The sequence below is a fragment of the Colobus angolensis genome, unplaced genomic scaffold (assembly GCF_000951035.1).
Source record: "Colobus angolensis palliatus isolate OR3802 unplaced genomic scaffold, Cang.pa_1.0 Scaffold14, whole genome shotgun sequence".
NCBI lineage: Eukaryota > Metazoa > Chordata > Mammalia > Primates > Cercopithecidae > Colobus > Colobus angolensis.
The window spans coordinates 7,925,331-7,947,431 of NW_012114488.1; positions in this window are offsets into that span (position 1 = coordinate 7,925,331).

Consider the following 22,101-nt stretch of genomic DNA (forward strand, 5'->3'; position numbering starts at 1 on the left):
TTCCCATGAAAGCCCGTGGAATAATCCACCATCCATGTTGGCATAGACCTAGTGATGGATGTTGACACGGACCGAGGCATGGATGTTACACGGACCTAGTCATGGATGTTAACATAGACCTAGGCATGGAATATCGCCCAGAAGACAGTGGTTGAGATTGGGGTCAGATTTCAAACAAACACCACGAAGAGCTTGGTGAGAGGCTGCAAAGCTCTGGTGTTTGACCCATGCGCGTGACAAAGCCCCTCTGAGGAGGAAAGCGGGTGATTCACACTAGCACGGTGGTTTCAAAGTCCACATTTTGGCAAAAGTGTGGCCTTCTCACTGGGGTGAACTCCTGGGTCTTCTCACTACTCAGAGGAGACCTGAAAAGCCCTGGAGAAGGACTGACCTCTGCTGGTGGTGACAGTGGTGATCAATTGCATCCACAACGACCAGAGGCTAAAGCGCCACAACGGTTCTGAGGCCCCTTTCTTGAATGACTCTAGACAGGGCTGTGTTCTGGACAGGGGATACTTTCAGATTTGTTTCAGCTGCAAAGAGCTGCAAAGAGCATAACTGAAGAAAGCTGATGAAGGTTTTCGGTACACAAGCTTGCCTCAGAGTGGTTGCATGGATTACTCCTCCCCCTTGAGAAGATCCGCCTTCAGATCTCACAGCCGCTTCTCCATGAACCAGATTTTCATTCCAAAGTCACCCTCTCAGAGAGCCCTTCTCTAACAGTCTTGATGATTCGGTCCTGCGCTCACCCCACACTGCACTCTGAGTTTCTCTCATGCCACTCTTATGTATTTTCTTCATGGTACCCCTGAATTTCTGAATTTGTTGTTTATCTTCTTCCACTAGAGGAACCTGTTCCTACTGGTCCTATTGCGTTTAGATCAGTGTCTCCACATGTTTAAAATTCTCACAATGTTTTATCAATAGAAACTTCAGTCTTCACATTGTGGGAGGGACGAGCATGGCTTTAGGGTGAGACATCCCCAGCCAGAGTCTGGCCCTAACCCACATGATTGAGTGAGGCACGACCTCTCAGGACTCATATTTGTTATCTTTAATACAGGGATAACAGCATCCACGTAATAGCATTATTATGAAGTTAAATAAAAAAAAAAACAAACATGCATTCCACCAGCAAAGAATAGTATCAATATAAAAACAGACACATAGACCAACAGAACTGAGAACCCAAAAACAAATCTCTGGGTTTATAGCAAGTCTTCTTCAACAAAGGTACCAAGAACAAACAATGGGAAAGGACAGTCTCTCCTATAAACGCTGCTGGGAAAACTGGATATTCATGTGCAAGAGAACGAAACTAGACCCCTGTCTCTCACCCTCCACAAAAATAAACCCAAAGCAGATTAAATACTTCAATGTAAGACCTAAAACGGGAAAATGATAGAAGAAAACATAGGAGAAATGCTTCAGGCCATCAGTCTAGGCAAATATTTATTTTCCAAAACTTCAAAATCACAGGCAACAAAAGCAAAAATAGACAAATGGGAGTATATGGAACTCAAATCATATGCACAGCAGAGGAAACTATCAACAGAGTGAAAAGACAACTTCTGGAATGAGAGAAAATATTCTTCTGACGAGGGACTGATATCCAGAATATACAAGGAACTCAAACAACTGAACGGCAACACCAACAATGACAAAACACAAAATTGATTTAACAATGACCAAAGTATCTGAAGAAACATTTCTCAAGAGAAGACATACAAATGGCCCAAAAAGTCTATGAAGAAATGCTCGATGTCATCAAAACCACAGTGCGACATCGTCTCACCCCAGTTAGGATGACTATTATCCAAAAGACAAAAAGATAACAAATGCTGGCAAAGATGCTGAGAACAGGGAGCTCTTATATACTGTCTCTGGGAATGGAAGTTAGTGCAGCCACTAAGGAGAAGAGTACAAAGCTTCTCAAAAAGCTAAAACTAGAACTCCCCTGTGATCCAGCAATCCTGCTGCTAGGCATACACCCAAAGGGGAGGAAATGGTTACATGGAAGAGATAACGGGCGCCCCCATGGTCACTGCTGCACGACTCATGGTAGCCAAGATACTGAATCAAGCTAAAGTGTCCATCAAAGGCTGGATGGATAAAGAAAATGTGCCATATATGTAGACACACTGGGATACTACTCAGCCCTAAAAACAAGGAAATCCTGTCACTCGCAGCAACATGAGTGGAACTAGAGGTCACGATGTGAAGTGAAATAAGCCAGGCAGAGAAAGACAAACAGCGTATGTTCTCACTCACACGTGGGAAAGTGGATCCTGGCCGGGCGCGGTGGCTCACGCCTGTAATCCCAGCACTTTGGGAGGCCGAGGAGGGCGGATCACGAGGTCAGGAGATTGAGGCCATCCTGGCTAACTCGGTGAAACCCCGTCCCTACTAAAAATACAAAAAAAAAATTAGCTGGGCGTGGTGGCAGGCGCCTGTAATCCCAGCTACTTGGGAGGCTGGGGTAGGAGAATGGCATGAATCCAGGAGACAGAGGTTGCAATGAGTCTATATCGTGCCCCTGCACTCCAGTTTGGGCGACAGAGCGAGACTTCATCTCAAAAAAAAAAAAAAAAAAAAAAAAGTGGATCCCATGGAGGTGGTGCATCAAATGCTGGTTACCAGAGGCTGAGAAGGATGTCAGGGAGGGAGGTGAAGAGAGGTTGGATAATGGGCACAGACAGACCATTAGATAGGAATAAGTTCTAATATTTGATAGCAGAGTAGGGTAACTATAGTTAAGAATAATTTACTTTATATTTCAAAATAGGTAGAAGAGAAGCTCTAAGATGTTGCCAACACAAGGAAGTGACCAGTGTTTGAGGTACTTGAGATGACCCTGACCCGATTATTACACACTGTGTGCACGTATGAGAACGTCGCCCTGCACCCCACAAAGATGCACAATTATTATGGATCAATTACAAATGCATCCAAAAAGAAACCAGAGAGGGATCGGAGTTTCTTAAACCTGATCCATCTTTGAATCCGGTTTCAATCCCAAACTAGCTGGTGTTAACTTAGGACTTCATCTCCTAATTCATAATTTTAATTGTAAAACTTAACCAAATGGAATAAAACACTGTGCTTTCAGGTGACAGGAAGGCGGCTTGGGCAGGTTGGCAAAACTTGGAAGAATCTAGTGAAGCGAATCATTGCCGAAGTAAATAAACATAATGGCTTTTATAAAAGGAGTGGAAAAGGAATGGTTAACAGGAGCAGGTTTTCTCCCCTGCAAAGAGGACTCCTACACCAAGACCTCCCCTCCTGGGACTCTCTGAGCCTTTCTATCCCCAGTTTCACCCTGGACTATTTCTTTGCTAGTGTATGTGGGTTGGCTTTGAGCTCTTTGGCCCAGCTGACTAACGGGCACCATGCTTCATGTGCTCTGTTGTTTACCCAAGGCTGGAGTCAGTGCATTTCCTTCGAAAAACAAGGGAAGTATTTTATTGCGTAGAGTTTTATTGGTGGTAACATCACCAATATTTACATTCTTTCACTGATCCCAGATATAAACCCACCGAGAGACACATCACATGCTTTTATAGCTAATTCAAAGCCAGGAACACCAGAAAGACCAAAGGGCTGACCTGCAGATACAAAAACGTTTCACACACACCGAAAAAAACCCCACACAACCATTATTACATTTAAACTCAAATAATCTAAAATCGAGACTAAATGTTTTCCAATTATACTTAACAATTTCAAAACATGTTTTATCATTTGTGGTTGTATAGGTAATCACTAACTTGCCAAAAAAAGGAAATAAGAAAAAAATCTTTCTGAGGGTAGAACAAATTTCCTAATTCTTAAGGATCACCAAAAAAATGCAGATGTCCTCAGAATTCCTGGGACAGGCAAGTGTAAGGCAGTTTTTAAAAAATAAATGTATTTGTGCACAACAAACTATTCCAAAACGCTTGTTTAAAACTCCACCGCCATCAGCACCAAGGCCAAGAGCTGAGGGTGGGTGTGGGCCCCGCTCATCAGGACTCCTGCAACTCGGCAGGGTGAAGCAGACATGGTTAGCACTTTCCCTGAGATGCGGGGAGGAGGGGAAGGAGGAGAGGAGCCACTCCATGCAGTTCCTACATCTGGTTTTCCTGGTCTCTTCCTCTCCACCTGGCCTCTGAATGTTCAAGGCACCTGAACCATATACCTGTCAGCTCGGGCTTCCCAAGAGCAGGGAAGCAGGAGGTGCAGGCTCTGAGGCCAAGGCTGTGAGTCGCAGGGACTTTGCCCCAACTCAAAGGGAGGATGTTTCCAAGTGCGAGTGCTGGGGGCCTCGAGGTAGTAGGGGACAGAATGTCACGGATGGTCACAGCCCTTCAACTGGAAGCCGTTCGTTACTTTATTATTCACAATGCAAACAATTATTTCTGTTTATGGACTTACAATTGTTAAAATATTTCACACACCACATTTTGTGCAAATCATGCTTTTTTTTTTTTTTTATCTCCAAGGATGCTGGGAATTTGCTTAAATACAAGGAAATATTTTCATCCTCGCTTCAGGAGTTATAGCATCTTGCTTTTCCTAGAATGTATTTCGTATCGTTGGTTCCAACATCACTACATAATGTGGCCAATGTTTTACTCCTTCTTGCTGTAGAAACTGCTGACCTGTTAGGCTGGCCCCTCACTACACTTCCAGCCTCCAGAGTCCTGATTTGGGGTCAGGTTAGAGGTGAGTTTACTTGATAACTAACCCCTTCCTCTTCCACTAACAGAACCCCTGGAGAGGAGCTGCCAGATGTCAGTGAACTGAACTCTGGTGAGGTTGTCTTCCTGGAATAAATGTCCCAGTGTACTTTCCCTTAGTGTGTACATGAGTCTTTGTGTTTATTTATACACTGTCCTACAGTTATTGAAATACACAGACCTGTAAATCAAAGTATTAACTTTGAGTCTCAAATTCTTAAGGTAACTATCCAAATGAACTATGAACAGTGAACTATCTCACCTTTGGAGAAAAGATACACACACATGCACATATGCCATCTAAATGGTAAAGAATAATAACAACTGAATGGGAAGGTAATGGGCAGATAAACAGAGAAGGAACTCTGGGTGCACTGTGCACAGACAGGACCTGAGGACAGGGACGCAGCCCATTCGTTGAGAAACAATTCTGAGCCTAACAGATCATAAGGTATAATGCATTTGAATTACAAGAAATTCCTGGTGAACTGACCTTTGTTCAAACACTATCTATCTTTAGGTCCAGAATAGACAATATATTAAGTTCTAAACAAGCCTCAATTAATATAAAATTAATTGTCACATAAAAATGTTCTTTAACCACAGAGAAATTAAATTAAAAATCAATAGCAGGAAGAAATTCAGAAAATACACAAATACAAACACTACACTCTAATATTATTTCAAGGAAGAAATCTCAATGAAAATTAGCATTTTGAATTCAATGAAAATAAAAAAACAACATTATAACTCTCAGAAGATGCAGGAAAAGTAGTGGTTGTTGGAAAAGTATAGCTTGAAATGGAAAAAAGAAAAAAGAAACATCTGTATTGTATTGGAAAAAAGAAAGATCTCAATAAAATCACCTGAGTTTTCACCTTCAGAAGCTAAAAAACATGTATAAAGTAAACCCAAGGGAAGCAAAATGAAGGAAATAACAAAGATTAGAAAACAAATCAATGAAATAGAAAAGAAAATCATTACAGAAATGACTGAAACCAAAAGTTGGTTCTGTAAAGAAATCAACAAAATTGGCAAAGTTTTAGCCAGATGAGTCAAGAAAAAAAAAGACAAATATTACCAAAATCAGGAATAAAAAAGTAAACATGACCACCCATTTTATAGAAGCCAAAAGAATAATGAGGGAAAACAGGACACATTTAGGCCAACAAATAGATATTTAGATAAAAATGAACAAATTTCTGGTGACACAAATTACCAAAAATCACTCAAAACAAAAAAAACTCAGAATATTTCTATGAGAAATAAAAAGAATTAATAATGAAAAATCTTCCAATCCTCAAAGGAAATCTGAAGCACAGATGGCTTCAGGACAAATTCTACCAAAGACTGAAGGAAGTAATACTAATTCTTCACAAAATTATTTTAGAACATAGAAAAGAATACTTCCCAACTCATTCTATAAAGCCAGTATTATTCTGATACCAAAACTAGAAAAAAGTCATGAAAAAAGAATCCAGATGCAAAAAATTCTCAACAAAATACTAGAAAACTGAACTCGGCAACATATAAAAATATGATATACCATAACTTAGCAGGATTTAGATTAGGACTGCAAGGTTGCTGCAACATCCAAATGTCAAGTAATGTAATACAGCATTTTAATGAGGGACAAAAATACATGATTATCTCAATGAATGAAAAAAAGAAAAAAGCGTTTGACAAAATTCAACATCCACTCATGGAATAAATTCTCAACAAACTAGTAATAGGAGACAACTTCCCCAATGTGATAAAATGTATCTGAAAAACCCACGGTTAACATCATACTTAACAGAGAAAAGCAGAATGATTCCCCTCTAAAATCAGGAATAGGAGAAGGATACCCAGGTTTTCCATTTATATACAAGGCCAATCCAGAAGAAGATGGTGGCTGGGAGCGGTGTCTCACACCTGTAATCTAATCCTAGCACTTTGGGAGGCCAAGGTGGGCAGATCACCTGAGGTAGGGGGTTCAAGACCAGCCTGACCAACATGGTGAAACACCATCTCTACTACAAATACAAAAATTAGCTGGGCGTGGTGGCAGGCACCTGCAATCCCAACTACTTGGGAGGCTGAGGCTGGAGAATCACTTGAACCTGGGAGGCAGAGGGTGTGGTGACTGGAGATCCAGCCATTGCACTCCAGCCTGGGTGACAAGAGAGAAACTCCATCTCAAAGAAATAAAAAAAGAAGAAGAAGATGGTGGTAACAATGACAATTTCACTTCTACATACTATCAATGAATAGTCCAAAAATGAAATCCAGAAAAGTATTCCATTCACATTAAAAAGGATAAAATACTTAGAAATAAACTTTCAAAAGAAGGTAAGGTGTTTACATTGAAACCTATAGAACAAGGGTGTCTAATATTTTGACTTCCCTGTGCCACACTGGAAGAAGAATTGTCTTGGGCCACTCATAAAATACACTAACACTAACAATAGCTGATGAGCTAACAAAAAAAAAAAAAAAAAAAAAATCGCCAAGAAAAATCTCCTATGTTGTAAGACAGTTCACAAATTTGCATTGGGCTGCATTCAAAGCTGTCCTGGGCCGCATGTGACTTTCAGGCCGTGGCTGGACAAGCTTGCTGTAGAATATGCTGAAAGAAATGAATGGTGATCATATTAAATAGAGAAACAATCCACGTGTATGCATTGGAAAAGTCAATATTTTAAAGATGAAAATTCATGTGAAATTGATACATACATTCAATTCAACACCTGTAAAAATTCGGCAAGCTTTTTGTGGCAATTGACAAGCTGTTCCTAAAATTTACATGAAAATGCAAAGACCCGATATAGTCAAAACAATCTTAAAAAAAAATTGGAGGAATTTCACTTCCCATTTTTAGAACTGACTCGGAAGCTCCACTAAATCAAAAGATTGTGATACTGAGATAAACAAACACATATAGATCAATGGGGTATAATTGGACATCCCACAGATAAACACTAAGGCTTACAGTCAATTGTTTTTCTACAAAGATGCCAGGAAAATTCAATTACGAAGTGCTATACTTTGCAATAAATGGTATGGGGCAATTGGATATCTGTAGGCAAACAAGTTAAGTTTCTGTTAATTTTTCTCCATTCTTTTTTCTTTCTGCTCCTAAAATGAGATACTATGTGGTGACTTACCTGCAAGTTCTCCAGTTTTTTCTTTGACTGACTCAAATCTGTTGTTAAGACCCTCTAGAGATGTTTCATTTCACCTATTGCACTTTTCAACTCACCCCAGAATTTCTATTTGGTTCTTTTTAAATAGTTTCTATTTATTAAAGTTCAAACAAATTGAATTCAGACCATGTCTTACATCACACACAAAAAGTATCTCGGGATGGACCATTTGTCTAAATTTAAGACTAAAGGCACAAAAAGCTATTTGAAAAAACAAAAGAAAATTTTGAAATGGTTAGGCAAATATTCTTAGATACAATACCAAATGCAACATCCATAAAATAAAAAAAATTGAACTTTATCAAAATCTAAAATTTCTGTGCTTCAAAAGACACCATAAAAAGGATAAAAAGTCAAGCCATAAATTTGCAAAAAATACTGGCAAATCTTATTTCTTACAAAGAATTGTATTCATAATATACAAAGAACTCTTACAAACCAATTAAGATAGACAATCTTTTTAAAAAAATGTACAAAGATATAATAGACTTTTTATCAAGGGAAGTCAGAGAAGAATATATACATGGAAAGATGTTCAACATCATTTATGATTCAGGAAATGTTAATTAAAACAGCACTGCATGCCACTTTCCGCTCATGAGACTGGCTGTAACACTAAGGCAGACAATGGCAAATGTTGGTGAAAGTGGGAACCCTCACGCAGTGTTGACCGGAGTGTGCAATGGCCTAGCCATTATGGAAAATAGTTGAGTTTCTTAAAAAGTTTGTGAAGTTACCCAGTAGACCCTGTAATTTTATCCCAAGCTATATATCCAAAAGAAATAAAAATATGCAACCACAACCGTGTCCACAACACATGATATTTTATGAGCCCTGAAAGTTCCTTCATGCCCCTTGGCAGCCAATGCCTCCAATCCCTACCAGTGGGCGAACACTGCTGGGCTTTTGGTCACTTAGAGTTTTGCCTTTCCTAGCATTTCAAAAAACCAGAATCATACATTATGTGCTCTTTTGTGTGAGTGTACCTCAATAAAATTGGTTTTTAAAAATCTTAAAGAAAAGACAAATATTTAAGGCGATAGAAATCCCAAGTACACTGATTTGATCTTTACAAATTACAGGAATGCCTTAGGTTGTCACATGTACCCCCCAAATATGCCCATGTGTTATGTATTAGTAAAACCCCTGCACCAAGCTGAAAGTAGATCCCATCTTTGGAGCCAACTCAAATCTTAGTATTGACTCTCATCCATACAACTTGGCTTCCTGAGCATAATAAAATCTTGAACAATTCTGCAAAAAGAGAAATTCCAAAAGAAAAATGGGCAGAAATCCTGACTGGACATTTTGCTAAACAGCAAAACAAAATGTCCAAAAACAACAAAAAATTTGCTCAATCTTATTAGAAATCAAAGAAATGTAAATAAAGCCAAAATTAGATATGTTTGCCTTCCCACCAAATAGAAAAAAGCAAAAAAATCGACCAATACAGAGTGAAGGTTAAGATGAAACCACAAGAATGCTTACATTGTTGGTGGGGGTGTGAATCATTATTTTCACTTTGGAAATGTTTGCCATTACTTACAAAGTAGAAAATGAAAATACCCTAAGAACTGGCAATTCTCCTGGGAATACACTGCAAGCAGCTTTCGACAGGCACATGATAAATACGTGACACACACACAAGATAAATACAAGAACGTCCACAGCAGCATAGCCAGAAACTGAAATCCATCCTAAGTCCATCAACAACAGGGCAGGTTTATTCTAAAATTGTGATTTATTTATATAATGCAAAATATACAACAGTAAAAGTGAACAAATCCTACTTACATGCATGTATTTGGATAAATGGCACAGTGATACACTAAAGATGTATACAATATCATTTTACTTCCAGGCTACAAAAACAAGTAAAACTTACCAGATATTTTTCTGTGGATGCATGTACAATAAACTACAAAGAAAAGAAAGGAAATTATGATCCCAGAGGTAGGATAATGGCTACTTCTGTTTGGGAAGGAAGAGGATAGAATCATGGATGGTTTATGCAGAGGTGTTTTGTAGTACTGAAAACGATTCATTTCTCAACCTTGAGATGGTGACAAGGGCTGCGTGGGTGTTAATTTTATCAATACTGATAAAATATACACATAGAATAATTTTATACATGTATTATGTCAAGTATAGTTCACTATGAAGTAAAATTAACTAAATAAAACCTTCTGTCCACATAAAGACTTGCACAGTAGTGTTCATAGCGCCACTAGCCATCATAACTAAGAAGTGGAAGTAACCCAAAGTGTCATCCCCCGTGACTCCGTAAATGACTGCGGTATATCCCTGTGATGGAAAGCTATTCAGTAACAAAAATGAAGGAACTATGTGACACAATGGGATTGAGCCTCAAAGCACTGTGCTGAGTGAATGAAGCTAACAACAGAAGACAATGTACTGCATCCTGTTGACAGGCAATCTCCAGAAAAGACATTTGTGGAGGTAAAACCTAGAGGAGAGGTTAGCCGGATCTTAGGTGGAAATGAGGATTGCCTGTAACTGGGTGTGAGAGATCACCTCGGGTGGTAGAAATCTTCTAAAATTGTACTGTGGTAGTGGTTACAACGCTGTACATTTACAAGAAAATTATTGAATTGCATACTTTAAAAAGGTGAATTTTATGTTATGCAAATTAGACTCCCCAAAATCTGTCAAAACAAAAAAATGGGGTACAAATACACAGAAAAAAAACTATTTTTTGAACTCCAGGCAACAGTATTCTCATGTCCTATCTCCCTCCCTCTCTCTCTGGTAAATCAGCCTACCCTGCTGAAGATGTCGAGATAAGAAACGGAATTAAAGTGATAGAAGAAACAGGGCTAAAGCTTGGGGAAGAGCTTAGTAGGCTCCAGGGGCCTGGAACCTGCCCCAGCACAGAGAGGCTTGGGGCAGGCAGCCTGGCTGCACTGTGGCTTTGCAATCAGCCTCATAAGCAGCCTCGGGTTTTGTCTGCTTCGTTTGGTCACATGTGAGCATGGAACGGGATGAGGCAGGGTGTCTTTAGGTTGAAAGACACAAACAAGTTGAGAATAAGAGAATGAAAAGTCAGACCATGCAAACAATGCTTATAACCAAGCCAGAGCAGCTAAGCTCATATCAGAAGTAATAGGGTTAGTACAGATTTCACCTCCTAACCTCTCTGGATTAAAAACATCAAACCAGAACGTTAGCATCATTAAAAAGTACCATCTCTGTGATCATTCCAGGCTTATAAAAAGCGTTTGATAAACTGAGCTAAGAATCCAAACTTGAGTGCGGCTTTGAAAGGGGATGGGATTTTATGTGTTTACTTCTTATAATTTTAAGATACTGTGGCATGGGTGCATTAAAAGTTATGTGTGTTAATTTTATTTAAAAGTTTTACAAAGCCTTAGCAATCATATCACATTGCCCCATCCCTATTAAATATGTCATACTTTATAGTTTTAAAAAAATTCTTCTTAAATGCAGTGTTTATGCCGCCCTATAAATAACTACATTAAACGGCCTTCTAAAAAAGCTGGTTTTCAGCCACACCGCACTGATAGCCTGAAAAAGAGGCTCGGTGTAGCTGAGGAAGATGTGGGCTTTTCAAATACCTCAGTAATGCAGACCTGGGAACTCAGCCATCGTCCTATTGTTAAAAGTCATTGCCAAAACACTTCATAAGAGCAATGGTATCATGGAGAAAGGCAATTACACTGATCCCAGCAGGTTTCAAGCACCTGGAAGGCTGGGCATCTCAAAGCAGCATAGCCTGCTCCCCGGCTCACAAGCCTGCTGTCCTGCAGAACTCCGAAGGCGAGGGTGGCAGGGGTTTATCACTACAGCCTCCTTCCAAGGTCCCCAAACACTGACAATGCTATGCAAAGAATAAAAGGACTTCGGTCCCTCCCTAGGGCATTTTGACCTTGAATACAGAAACCTTGGCGGTTAGCCGGTTGACCTCACAAGGGTAGAGGAGAAAGAAAAGCTGTTGCTTAGAGTCTGTTTTCTTTCATGTGGACCCATAATTCCAAATTATTTAAACAAGATAAGTATCTCTTAAAGTATTTTTAGTAGCGCGAAGTCAAGTGTCATCACGCCATGTTTTGTGCCGCGTGGAAAACATGGTCTTTATTCAAAAAAAGAAGAGAGCCCGGGCCTGTCCCCACCTTGATGGCGCGGGTCCGTTTTCCAGCTCAGGAAAATGCCCACGGAGCCTCCAGGAGGAAACCCGCAGCCGGGCGGCCTCCCCTGTCCCTCCCTGCGCTCTGGCCAGGGCCGCCTCTCCACGGTCACCGCTGCAGCTCCCGCCTCCTGTGCGCCCCTCACTCAGCCCAGGGCCTCACGAAGGTTCTGTGCTTTCCCCACCCTGGCACCCCTGGCAGGAAAGGGGGTCCCTCTGCTCCCTCACTCTATAGGGCTACCTTCAAATCCCAGCAGCCGTCGCCCTCGTGCACGCGGTCCCCCCACGCTCCGTCCCGCCTCGTGCACACGACCCCCCTGCGCTCTGTCCCCACCTCATGCACGCGGTCCCCCCACACTCCGTCTCAGCCTCCTACACAGAATCCCCCTGTGCTCCCTCCCCGCCTCGTGCTCGCGGTACCCCCCGCGCTCTGTCTCCCTGACCATTCCCTCGTGGAGGCTCCTGGCCTGGACATGGTGTCCTGTCTATCACAGAGGGCGGTACCAGAGAGGCTGCTTGGCGAGTGGCTTCCAGCAGGACTCGGGATGAGGGTGGCCCATGGCTCTGCTGACCACGGGGCTGCCATGAGGACTCTGTGACTGGGGAGAGCTGCGGTTCTTAGAGGAGCATCAGGCCCAGGGCCAGGGTTTGACCAGGACACGCTGGCCAGTGGGGGAGGAGCAAGAGTGGATACTAACAGAGATACTAAGAGAACGTCCTGTTTCTTTTGTTTTGCTTTGTTTTTTGAGACAGAGTCTCCCTCTGTTACTCAAGCTGGGGTGCAATGGTGCCATCTCGGCTCACTGCAACCTCTGCCTCCAGGTTCAACTGATTCTTCCACCTCAGCCTTCTGAGTGGCTGGGATTACAGGCACCAGCCACCACGCCCAGCTGATTTTTGTATTGTTAGTAGAGATGAGGTTTCACTATGTTGACCAGGCTGGTCTCGAACTCCTGACCTCACGTGATCTGCCCACCTTGGCCTCCTAAAGTGCTGGGATTACAGGTGTATCCTGTCAGTGATACTAACAGGATGCTTCAGCTTCAGGTAGCAGGGGGAGAAAGAAATTGGCCCAAACAAGCTGAAATAAAAAGGAAATTCCTTATTTAATGTGGCCCAAACGGCAGCTTCATTCTAGTTCTGGCTCTTTGCATGGGCAGAAGATGGCACCACGAGGGAGGGGGATGGGAACAGGGTCCCAGGTGCAAGGCCCCCAGTGTCAGCCGGCTCAGCAGCCCTAACACCAACAGCCGGGGTGGTAACCACAGACGTCTATGTCCTTGGCTTTCTGGGGGTTGGAGGGCCAAGGTCGAGGTGCAGGCAGGGTGGTTTTTCAGGGACCGCCTCTTCGTCTTGAGACACGGCTGCTGGCTGTGTCCTTGCGCAGTCATCCCTCTGTGCACATAAATCCCTAGTATCTCTGTGCGTCCAAATCTCCTCTTTTTAGAAGGACATCGTTAGACTGGATTAGGCACCCTCGTGGCCTTGTTTTAACTTCATCACCTCTTCAAAGGCCCTGTCCAAATACAGTCACTTTCCAACACCCACTCACTGACAGTCACCAGGAAGGGGAATGGAATCATTATTAAAACAATCAGTGGGGCCAGATTCCTCTGAGATCCACAACAACAAAATCAAGACAGTTGTAGGAGAAAGGAGGGAATGAAGATGAATGTGTGGCCAAAGAGGTTTATTACACTGGTTTCTGCTGTTCTCTCATCTGTGTATTAATTCCACCCTTAAAACAAGGGTGGGCTGGGCACAGTGGCTCATGCCTGTAATCCCAGCACTTTGGGAGGCCAAGGTGGGCAGTTCACCTGAGGTCAGTTCAAAACCAGCCTGGTCAAGATGGTGAAACCCCATCTCTACTAACAATACAAAAATTAGTCAGGCATTGTGGCAGATGCCTGTAATCCCAGCTACTTGGGAGGCTGAGGTGGGAGAACCACTTGAATCCAGAAAGCAGAGGCTGCAGTGAGCTGAGATGGAGCCGTTGCACTCCAGCCTGGGCAATAGAGTAAGACTCTGTTTCAAAAAACAAAGCAAAGCAAAACAAAACAAAAAGCAAGGTGTCTGTGCCTCACAGGGCAGGCCCAGCCATGGTTCACTGTGGGCTGAGTGATGCTGTGGCTAGCACTGGCTGAATCCTCCATCCAGCTCCCTCCTCGTGGGCTCTGGGGTGTCCTCCACTAAATGCCAGTCCCAGAACTCCAGCTCCTCTCTGGAGCTACATGTACTTGTGGACGTTGGGCCTGAGCCTGTGTTTCCTCAGCCTTGTCTTGCTTGAAAAGGACTTAGCCCTGCTGACCTTCCAAAGCTCCAAATCCTATGCTGGCGTATTGGAGGACTCTCCTCAGCTGCCTTGCACAGAGCCTCTCCTGGCTTTGCATAAACTGCTAAGATTTTCAGACCTCTGGCAGGGGTCACAGACCAGCAAATCTGTCAGCCAAGTGCTGGAAGTGTGGAAGGGTGTCTGGAGGCACATGGCAGCTACATATATCCAAATAGGAGGACAGGAGAAAAGAATGAAGACTCTTCCATGAAATCAAAGAAAAACAGAAAAAGTGGTTTGTGACCTTCCTTTTAAATTATATTACAGACTATTACTTATTCACTCTTTAAGACCTTTAAGACCTTTGCAGGATTCTTGGAGGAAAAATGTTTGACAAGTTAGTTACCAGTTTAAGGTGATTAGTGCTTCATCCCAGACACATAGTAAAATATTGACGGATCAAGAAATAAAAATCGTATTACCTGACTGTAATTTTCACTCTAAGCACACTCTATTCAATAGTGGAAAATACAAGAGAGATAAATAACTTTTTTTTTTTTTTTTTTTTTGAGACAGAGTCTCGCTTTATCATCCAGACTGGAGTGCAGTGGCGTGATCTTGGCTCACTGCAACCTCCACTTCCCAGGTTCAAGTGATTCTCCTGCCTCAGTCTCCCGAGTAGCTGAGATTACAGGTGCCCACAACCACGCCTAGCTAATTTTTTGTATTTTTTTTTTTAGTAGAGACAGGATTTCACTATGTTGGCCAGGCTGGTCTTGAATGCTTGACCTTGTGATCCACCCGCTTCAGCCTCCCAAAGTGCTGGGATTACAGGTGAGAGCCACTGTGCCTGGCCAACAAATAACGTTTTAACATGTGGTCAAAGATGGGAGAGGAAATGCAAGACCACAGGGACCCCAGTGTGAAATGACCTGCAGTGGTCGCATCCAGGATGGTGATCTGCTCAGAGGCTACCCTCCACTGCACCACAGGACACCTAGAGTGAGGCACAGGCCCCACTGCGTGCCTGGCTTGGCCTGCTGTTCCCAGCAGTGCTGATGTCTGGATCTGTGCCCAGGTGCTGGGGCTGACAAGAAAGTAGGGGCTGTCTCCAGCATGCACATCTGTATTGATACAAACAAGACTCAACTGGGTGCTGGAGTGAAACCATGCTCTCTAGTCCTGACTAAACACAGCTGCAGAGGGCTCCTGCCAGCCCTGATGTGTAACATAACACATGGCCGTGCAGGTCAGCTGCAGTCATAATGTTGCTGGGACCATGAAGAGACAGCTGTCTTGTGCGGTGGCCTTTGGTGTGTTGGGCAACTCTCCCCTAAACCTGTACAGGTGGATACTGACCTCCTCTGGCCCCCACACCTTGGCATGCCATTCCACTGTGCTCAGCACTTGTTTCTGGGGCCAGACATAGTGCCTCACGCCTGTAATCTCAGCACTTTTGGAGGCTGAGACAGGATGATCACTTAAGTCCAGGAGTTCAAGACCAGACTGAGCAACATGGCAAAACTCCATCTCTACTTTTTAAAAAAAATTTAAAAGCAAACAAACAAAAAGCACTTGTCTCCTATTGGATAAAGAGAGAGGAGAGAAACGACAAACAGCTTAAAAATCACATAGTACGCAGAGTCTGCTGTTACCTTTGGCCCTGACTTTGGCTGGAACTTCGTCTCCTAAAGAAGCACTTGCTGCTGACGATGCTTCCAGTGGAGACAGTTCTCACTTACTTAGCCCTGCTTGGTTATGCTCTGTTCCTTATTAAAACTTTTTTTCTTTTTGAGATGGAGTCTCACTAGGTCACCCAGCTTTGTTATGCTCTATTCCTTATCAAAACTTTTTTTTTTTTTTTTTTTGAGATGGGGTCTCACTCAGTCACCTAGGCTGGAGTGCAGTGGCGTAATCCTGGCTCACTGCAACCTCTGTCTCTCAGGTTCAAGTGATTCTCCTGCCTCAGCTTCCTGAGGAGCTGGGATTACAGACATGAGGCACAACGCCCGGCTAATTTTTGTATTTTCAGTAGAGACGGAGTCCCACCATGTTGTTCAGGCTGATCTCAAACTTCTGAGCGCAAATGACCCACCCGCCTCAGTCTCCCAAAGTGCTGGGATTACAGGCATGAGCCACCATGCTCAGCCCCATTCAAACTTTTAATAGGAGATAATTGATAAAAATCTGTGAATTACTAATTTCAAGATGAGCAACTAGTGGGGATAATTGTTTTCTCAATTCCACCACCCAGAGACCCTGCTGGGAGTGTCCTCTCTGGTTCTCCTTTATCCTGGTCTTCATCTGTCCGTTTCTCTCTTTCTCTCCCTTTCTGTTTCATTTCTCTCCTCAACCTTTCCATACACATATCTACATTTTTATATCAAATGGAATATTACTGCACTCTATTCTCTGTAACCTGCTTGGATTCACTACTGAAAATGTCTCCCTTTGAAATTATAATCATGCACTGTTGCTTATCCACAGGTATAACAGCTATGAGCAGGCGTATGAACAGATGAAGTGTACTCATAAAGAATCGGTCAAAAGAGAACTGTGTAAATGCATAACGCTGAGGCTGGTGATTGTGGGCACCCAGCTGTACACCTGTGGGCATCTGGAACACCGTGAGGGACGACCCGAGTGTGTTGAGGAGATCAGAACTGCAACGGGTCACCACCAGCTCACATGCAGCTGCCCAAAGAGCTGAGATCTCCAGAAAGTTTCTCTGTCACAAATGCAGATATACAAAAAGGACTCTCCTTATTTATTAAGGAAGTTTCAATGCTTTCCCATACAGCACAATCCTTACACACTAAGTCAGTGTTGTGTTAATGAATTTTTTGGAGTCAAATTTGCAAAAATAGCATAATATGAATTAGAAGTCTTTACACAATGGATACCTCCAATATTAGAAATGATGTGAAGGAGTAAATTATAACAAATAATGCTGACAACCAAAGATAGTGGGAAAAGAAAACTAAACATAGAAAAAAATGGAAAAACTAAAAATAAATTGACATACGAAAACGCATATGACAGGAATGGGCAATGGGCAATTGCATGGAGACAGTGCACTAGATCTGGCTGACTTTCAGGGCCATGAACTGTATTTTGAAGTCTTGCATCGCAATGAGTGGCTGCTTTTTGCTTTTAGCACATGGCTCTCCTTAAAGAATACGTTCACATTCATTTTCTATGTGGTGCTGCTCTTTTTGAAATCCTGTGATTCAACGTGCACTGACATGAAAATCCCCTATTAAATTTTCCCATCTTCTGTCCCATGCTTTTACGTTGCTTTGGATACCTGGACATCCATGATGCCTGCACTCATCAACAGGCCGCAGATTTAGTGGAAACAATACTACGGATAGAACAGCAGCACCGTTGTGTAAGCATCTTCTCACCCTACCCTGAACATGATTATTTTTGAGCCAGCTGGTAACTTCACTGGCTTCTGCAGGCAACTGTGGCTTTAATTCATGAAGAACTCCTGGAGTGTCATTGGCTGGAAGGAACGCCCACGCAGGCAAATGATGACTGGCTGGAAGGAACCCCAATGCAGACAAATCACACATTTTTAAAGTGAAGTTTCCTCATTGCCATATCACGTGGCCAATCCACTCAGCTGGCTTTCCAGCCCAATGCACTGGACTGAACATAAAAAACAAACTTTATTGGTCACTCCTTAAAACTTACTTTTAAAGGTCTTGATCACACCTAATTTCAAATCTGTCATTATGATTTGGAGATTCAATCAGATGTTAGGGATTTTCGACTTTTAGAATTTAGACTTTAGGAATTTTAATCTTTCAAGATTTCAACATTTGAGGTTATGGCATTCAGGATTTTGTCTTTAGGGATTATGATCGGCACCACTTATTATTAGTAATGTATGATTTGGTGTTTTATATTTTTAAATTGCATGTAAATGGACTCATACGGCATAATTATTACGTAATTGTTGGCAATTTGCTTTTGACTAAACATTATGTCCCACAGATGCATTCATGTTGCTCTGGGTCACTGTAATTCATCAATTTTTACTGCATGATAGTATTCTGTTATGCTGATATATGGGAATCAATTCATCCCTTCTACTCAATGCACATTTTGGTTGTTTCCACTTGTGTATTTTTACGAACTCTGTTTCTGTGATATTGTACCTGTCACCTCACGCTCACGCGCAATAGGTTCTCTAGGTCCCACAGCTTGGAGTGCAACAGCTATGTCAAAATCCAGGTCCTCTCGAGTGTTAGGAGATGCGGCCATACATCAAAATCCAGGTCCTCTCGAGGATTAGGAGAGGCGGCCACCCTGTGCTCTAGTCAAGTGTGCAGATTTACTCTCCCGCCCACAGCACACAAGTGTTTTCTTGTGCCACATCCTTTATAACTCCCAGTATTGTCAGACATTGCACGTTTTGGCAATCTGATGGACGTGAAGTAGTATCTCACTGTGGTTTTTGTTTTTATTTCTATGATTTCAATTGGCAAACATTTTCATATGTTTATTGGATTATCCATTTTTGCCTTTAAGTTCGTATTCAAATTTTATGCACATTTTGTATGAGCTTGTTTTTGGCTTTTTGTAGGACTAATTTATGTATTATGATTCCAATCTCTGTCAGTTACATGTGTAGCAAATACTTTATCTCCTTTTGTGCCTTGTTTATTTCACTGTCTTTATGGTGTCTTTTAGTGAACGGAAGTTACGAATTTCATTGTAGCTGCGTATATCAGTCTTTTCTCTGTGTTTCTTTATGCCCTGTTTAATAAGCCATTCCCTTTTCTGAGGCCATAAATATAAATTCCAAATTATGTTCTAATAGTGTATTCTTTCACTTTGATTGTCTTAATTATTGTGTATAGTTCAAAGGAAGGATAGAATTTCACTGTATTTTTTCCTGGGGCTAACCAAGTGTCTCACTGCTCTTTGTTGAAGTTCATCCTTTCTCCCACTGATCTGCAAAGTTAATTGTGTCTAAAATAATGCTTCCATAATGCCCTGAGTCTGTTTCTGAAGCTTTTCTTGTTTCGCATTAGTTGATTTTACTTGTTCTATACCAATACTTTGCTGTAATAATTTCCTGCATAAAAGTTTTGCACACTTTTTGTATATTAGTCGCTAGTTACTGCTTTGATGTTGTCTTCTTTTTTGAAAAATTACAGCTTTATGCTAAGTCTTTCCTAAGAAATTTTCCTCTAACAAAGAGAGTTGGCTTGCCAAAGTCACACTCCTATCCAGGAAGCAGTCCCTATTCGAAAATGGGCAATATAAGAGTATAAGCCACAGCCCCCTTTCTCAAGTTAGGGCAATTCTGAGGATCCATCTCAGGTCCAGAAACCCAGTGGGACCAGCTGATGCCTCACTTGCAACTGCATCACATGTTGACTTCTTTCTTTGCCCAATCTTGCTTCCCTTATTCTCTTACAGACGCTGTTCATAACAGCACTGCCCAGTAACTTCCTTCTTACATAGTTCTATCTGAAGGCCAATTTCCTGTTAAATTTGTCTAAAACATCATATATTTTAAGACTATTTCATATGGATTTTTAAAAATATCCAGTGTCAAAAGCTTTGTCTTTTAAATGTAAAGTTTAATGCATTTGCATTTATTGTAATTACTGATATATTCGAGTTTTTTCTGTATTATTTAATATTTTTATTTGTCCCCTTTCCCATATCTGTTTTCTCTTTTATTGCCTGTTTCATGTTTTTAAATTTACTTTTTTCTCTAATAGTTTAGAAGCAATATACTGATTTTTATTATTTCTGTGGTTGTATTATAGATCTTAAGATTTTAGTCAGAATTCTCCAGAGAGAAGAGGTTTATTGTGGGAATTCGCTCCCTTGATTTTGAAGGCTGAGACCCACAATAGGCTGTAGGTTTATCTGCAAGCTGAAGAACTAGGAACGCCAGGCTCCTGGCTCAATCCAAGTCTGAAGGCCTTAGGACCAAGGAAGCGATGATGTAACTCTCAGTCCACGTCTGAAGAGCCTGGCCACTGCTTGTGTGAGTCTCAGACACCAAAAGCTAGAGAGCTTGGAATTCTGGTTTGCAAGGGCAAGAGAAGGGTGTCACAGAAGTGAGAGAGCAAAAATGCCGCCTCACTCTGCCTTTGTCTTCCATCTGGACTCCCACCCTATTTGATGGTGCCCACCCACATTGGGGAGGGTGTTCCCCACTCAGTTCCCCAACTCACACATCAGTCTCTAGAAACACCCTCACAGGTGCACCTGGGGCAGCCCAGTCTTTCCAGTCAAGGGCCAGTTCACCTGAGTTTTCCTTGTAGGGGGAGGACGACGGGCTCAGCGTCTGCTGATGCACTGAGGAAAGTTAACGCTTTACCAGCTATCAGGGCATCCCTTAATCCAGTCAGACTGGTACTCAAAATCAACCACTGCAAAATTTAATACATCAGCACTTAAACTCATACATTCTATTTAGCACGGTTCCAGAACTAAAATTTCTCAACAAACTTACATTATCCCATCTCCCAAATTACAAGCTAATTTTGGGTCTATTGGTTCTACCTTTTTTGGCCCCCTAAAATATTATTTATATTGTTTGACTAGATGTATTTACATATTTATCATATTATTTGCTTAATTTCTTTTTGCATCTCAGAACTTTTATCACACTTTCTCTGTAGGTTCTTTGAAAACCATTTAAGTGCTCACAGTAAAGCCTCCATTTGATTTGTGTCAATCACTTCCCACCTACATCATAACAGCTTTCTAATCCTTCTACCCGTATCCTCTCTTGGTCCCTATAATCTCTCTCTATATATCCTACATCTATACACACACACATACATGCACACACTTATGTTTCCATACATATATATGCAGATACATATATCAGTATAGATATGTATATGTGTGTGTGTGTGTGTGTGTGTATTCCAGTAATTTAAGTTTTGGGTTTTTTTAGTGGTAGGATCAATCAGGTTTTATTGCTTTGCTGGACAAAGAAAATGTTATTTTATCTCATATGGTTATTTTAGTGTTGGCGTGAGCTAGAGCTCTAACTCTATTATCATCTCAAACCATTCATTTATTATCAATTGTAGATTATTGCCCTTTTTAAATGATACAATAAATTGTTATATACACTTGAACTTGGTTACTCTGCATTTTATACATTATATTAACCTGAAAAGAAGAAGTCAGCAAAGACAATAAAAATCAGAAGAAAGAAAATTTCCTAAAATAAATATAGGAAAGGTCAAAGAGATGTGAGACACACACACATACACACACACATACATACACACACACACACACATAAAAATAGGTCTTTATTTCTGCTACGTAATACTACAGAAAGCATTTAGGATTGAAGTTATATTCCTTGAGAATACCTCAATGTGTTAAAATCAAACTGGCAAAATAAACGAGGAACTCAGAGTAAAGAAATATCTATAAGGTAGTAAACAATTCATTACATTTCTACATCCTTTACTTGTTCAGTAATTATTTAACAAAGGATGGAGAAAGAGAAATTTAGAATGTTAAAATTAATTGATAATTTATGATCAAATAAATAAGAATAAATATAAAGCCACATGAAACTGTAATGTAAGCCAGAATAACGCAAGGTTTGCTATTTTAAGAATTTCATGTTATTCCACATTAAAGCGAACACTGGTGTCACAAACCTTGTCATAGAGCTGGGACCGTGAGCGATTAGAAGAAACAAGGAGAATGTGGATGGTGTGACACTACAATTCCTTCTTTTTCTGGAAGCCAGCTTTC